Raw genomic sequence first — 5,087 nt, 5'->3', positions numbered from 1 at the left:
AGAAATTAACAGTTGCTTCTTTGTTTCATAGGTTTAGTAGCTTGGGATATAGATAGCTTTGTTTGGGGAGGAAGGAGAATGTGTGTGTGAGGCCTTTAAATAATGTCCATGCAATGGCAGGTCCATGCATATTTCTCATCGTTAGCAGCCGGCCGGCCGAACTATAAAGGCGACTACATGCACTACTAATCTACCTACCTTCCGGTTGATTATCCGGTAGTGCCTTTAGACCCACCCGATTGATGGACATAAAATCATCTATTTCCAACGTGAAGAAATCTATTTTAGCTTGCTATATTTGTGGCTTGCACTGTTCCTTAGTCATTTTGTCTGTTTTTTACTTGTCACATAGTATTGTCATGTTTATGTTCAAAATTTACATCCACATACTTGTAACCATCCTCTATATACATGAATCTTTTGTATTCATTTATTTTGAAAATTGAATATTTGTCTTATTTTTTGGCAGTTTGGATATACCTCAGATCAGAATATTCTAGCCCTTTCTGGGTGCGGTTGTTTGTTGTACATATACTTAATAGAAAAAAACTGGTTGCCAAATTTACATTCAACTTGTGTTGTAATCCAAAATATCACACTAATTTAAACTTGATAGAGCATGTAAAAATAACAATTCAAAACTATGTTAATTTGTGTAGAATGTACAAAGAAAAATAATGGACCTGCCAAAGTTAAATCAAAGTTTACTTTCAGGAATGTATTTCTTGTCGCATGTATTATATTTATCTTCATAGGATGGATTGTTGGTCAAAGACCATGGCAGCCCCTAGATTGCATCTCATAGCAGACGCACCAGGAGCATTACAGAGTTAGCTCAACGCATGCAATTGGCGTGACAATGTATAGTCAGCAAAACACTGATGCCAATTGTTGTGATCACTCATCATGCATGCAGGTCTCTTATGCATAGAGCCAATAATCCGTTGTACATCATTTTTCGATTATACTACATCAAGTTTAAGATGAATGCATGATGCGTATTAGCAGTTGGGCGAATTATACTAGATAGTCCCTCTTCTGATTTATAAGGCCCAAGTGTATCCCTAAATTAATCATTTAATCAAAGTAACACCAAATGTATATCACAAATGGTATATCTTTAGAAGTTTTCTATGGAATATTTTTATTGTGATATAATACTAGCATTATGTTGGTCGGATTGATGATTATTCAGTACATGTGGGCCTTATAAACTGGAGAATGAGTACAATGAAAATACTGCTATTCTACTACATGATTGAACTGTGTGTTGTGCTTGCTGCCGCTTCCTGCAGAGGAAGGATAGGTAGTCACATGTGCCTGCTCCACCATCAGAGACCCAGGGAGTACAAAAAAACTCTAGATAGCTAACACTAATAATTTAGGGCATGCATTCATTACCATCTTTATGCCATGTTATTAAAGTATCATAGCTTGACGGCAACTCCCCCTACCTAACCATAGCTGCCCGGTCCAAGATCTTAACTATTTTTACCTGTGCTCCATCGCCTCTACTAAGTCGTGAGGTTGGCAGATGCAAATATTATAGCTTTTATTTGAGGTCTTTTTTTTCTTGACTATGTCAACAACACCAGCGCCTTGCGAAATACTAGTTCTCCTTCTCCTTAAGTTGTCCTTCTATGTTGATCTAGTTTTCAGGATCATGTGGTCTAGTAAACAATGCTAGGGATTTTCATTCATGGTGTGTTGAATAAACTTTGTGCCCTATTCCAGATGGGGAGGGAATTCAAGAGTTTTTATTTGCTGAAGATAAAGATAAAACATTTTTTGCTAAATAAAAAGACAAGCCCACACATGAGATACCTTCGGGAACATTTATCCTTGGTCAAATACAACGGCCTGCAAATTGCAGCGATGTTTCGTATAATTGAAGTTTCATGGATCTTATAGCAGTCTCTCATGGATCTTATAGCATCGTTGGCTCGGCAGCGGTGGCGGCCGATTCCCTCGAGACTAAGGCATAGTTGAGGATTTACCGCCTGGGCCAGTTGATCCGGCAGCCATGAGGTGAGGCGGTAGGACCAGTGATATGTATTTGTCAGTGTGACGGCTCGTTGCCATTCAGTAGTTGCGGTGGGGCGGCAGTGCGAGCGACGGAGGGCGCGGTGGATCTGACTTTTCAGCGGTACAGTTGTGGTGTCTTTGGCCGGAAGCGGCCGGATTCGAACGTTGGTAGCAGCAGCTGAGTGGGAGGGGAGGCTTTTCTGCATGTTCACCTAAGGGAATGTTCCGGATGGTGGTTTGACTGCACGCGGCTGCGTTTTTGTTTCGCGGCTGCGCATGGTGTTGTATAGTTGCAACACAAGAGGGTGTATTTTAGGGCTGCCTCTAGTTAGGACCACAAAAATATAGAGATTGGGAAGCTGTTGGAGTACCGTTTTTATGTCAAAATGTCGTAAAGAGCATTTTCTTTGCGCCTCTACTATATTTTGAATCACGTATTGGAGATGCTTTATGTGTGTTCATTTTCTCCATAGGTGTCGCCGCCTCCTTCAAATACTTGCCCCTAAGTGTATGCATATGAGGGCAAATATTGGTGGTGCACGAGTCAGGTGAAGGTGCGACCTGGTGCAGCTTAAGCCATTTGCGAGCGGGTGCATGGGACGGGTCGTTGACACTTAGGCTGGTCTGGCTCAGCCATTCGACCGGTTTGGGTGCAGAGAAAAGGATGGAAAGAGGGAAACTTTGACATGGCGTAACCATGACGGGGCTTTTCTGCACCCTCGATTTAGCAGATTTTGTCTCCTACAAAACTATTGGTGCAGGAATTCAAAAGTTTTAGTTTTCTCTAAGATGAAGCTGTTGTGCAGGTAATATGGTACTGGCTCTTATTTTGCATGTCTGCCGTGGTTGTGGTTGTGGAAATTACTTCATCTATCGTTTAGTAGAGAATTTTCTGGGTCTTGTAATTCGTTTGGTAACCGTTCTTTTGTCTGGTTTATCAGCCTAATGCAGTGTGCCAGTTTCTCAGCATAGGCCGAGTAGGTGGGTTTCTTTTCGTTTGGACGTGTGGTGCTTATGAGATCGCAAACTGGCTACAAAGAAAAGGACATGTACGCGGTGTAATTTGTGCACTGCTTCTCTTGCCACATGTTTTATTGTTATCTTTATATATATGATTGATACTTTGTCAAAGATAACATCGTCTAGATTGCATCCACTTTTCATAGCAGCCGCACCAGCTGGAACAGTATAAGGCACATACCATCGTGAGTGTGACAATCAGGCCTATCTTTATGTAGCTGTGACCACTCAACGCATGCATGCGTCCACGTTTCTCACCGTCAAGTAGCAGCCGGAGGAATCCGGTATATGATCTTGTGCGTATTGGGAATTCGGTGCGACGTCCACTAGATCGACTTTAAGATCTGCTCTTCACTGGGAATGTTAGCAGCCGGTTGAATCATTTTTAGTATACATGCCATGACGTCTTTATGTTCTGCCCCACTAGTTCAAGATCCATGCATGCATTCATACTCTATTTTTAGCAGCCGATAGGAGTCACCTTCAACTACAATGTATTATTAGAGGGTAATATATATGGACGAAAACGTCACAGGACAGTCGGACATCAACAAATTACCATTAGATTAGATAGACACGTCTCACCTCCCTGCATGCCCGCACACTTTGTACCATGCTAATTAATTGTATGTGAGTAATTTAATGTGTTGCTACCTTGGAAATGTAGTTGCATTCAGACACAAGAGGAACATAAAGTATTTGTAAGGGCCTCCTTTAAGTTGCCAGGATAATCCTCCATCTGTGCCAAACGAAGCTAGCAATCACATTGCGCCATGAATCTAAATTTGGCCTCGCGAGGGTGAGCTAACTCCTATTCAGATAGCCACGGGTCTAAGCGGGGAAAAAGAAGAGAAATAAAGGACAACTACCATGCAGCCTACACTCGAACCCATGGTGAGGATGTGAGGAAAAATAATAGGAAAAGACTCTATGTTGTGGCCCTAGAAAGCTCTAAGGATCAGTTTTGTTTGCATCCTCGTTGTTTCAAGCCTGCCCTGGAGCACGCATGTGATCTTCCTGGGCGGTGTTTGTTTAGTTCCTGGAAAAGATCGTAGTGCCCGGGCCTGGATAACCAAACATGACCAGCTATTAGTCTACCAGGCTTCTGAATTCCTGGTCCTGCGCACCGGCTAATAGCTTCCTGGCCTCTAATACTAGTATAGGGAATTGTGCCAACCAGTAGGACTCTCTTTAGTTTTTGTGCGGACATTTATTCCTTAGTACGAGTACATCAGTCCAGGTAGGAACCAAACACATCTCTGCCTAGCTTGCCTGACTAGGCAAGAAAGAGCAAATTCCCAGGCAGAGTACAGGCAACAATATTCTTCAGGCATGGTGTCCAGGGTAGTAACCAAACTAGCCCTAAATAAAAATATCTATGACCAAACATTATGCATGTACGTAGGAGGCAAAACTAGGCGTCAAACTGACTTCTAACGTCGGCTCAATATCAAAAACATCATATATATTCTTGTAAACCTGATAGAGTATGTGACAAAATTAAAAATCAATTAAAACAACAAATTCCTGGTAGCTAGCATTCATAACTAAAAGGTACCTTTCTTTTGCTATTTGCAGGTCTTGTAGTTCAGTTAGTAATCGATGTTTTGCCTGATTTATTAGTTTAATGGAATATGTAGGTTTTACGTCATAGTTCGAGTATGACAGTGCTTTCTTGTAACAAGTTTTAGTGTTATCTTCGTATGATTGATACTAGGCCAAAGACAATGCTGCCTAGATTGCATAGATGTTTCACAGCAGCCGCTCCAACCAAAACATTGCATGGCTAGATTACAGAAAGGCACAGATCAATCATGGGCGTGACAATGCATATAGTAATCAGGTATATCTTGCACGTACTTCGTGGGTGTGACACGCATTAGATGCATGCATGGCGCATGTTAGCAGCCGGACGAATGCTGGTGGGATGCATGAGAGTTCAAGACAATCTGCTCAATAATTGCGCTAATGCATTCATGTTTGTTGCTTTGTTAGCAGCCGGCGGAGTCACATTCAACTATAATGTTTTATTTAGATATACG

Source organism: Triticum aestivum, chromosome 2B, assembly GCF_018294505.1.
Source record: "Triticum aestivum cultivar Chinese Spring chromosome 2B, IWGSC CS RefSeq v2.1, whole genome shotgun sequence".
Lineage (NCBI taxonomy): Eukaryota > Viridiplantae > Streptophyta > Magnoliopsida > Poales > Poaceae > Triticum > Triticum aestivum.
The sequence above is the reverse complement of the archived record's forward strand: the minus strand, read 5'-3'. Positions refer to the sequence as shown.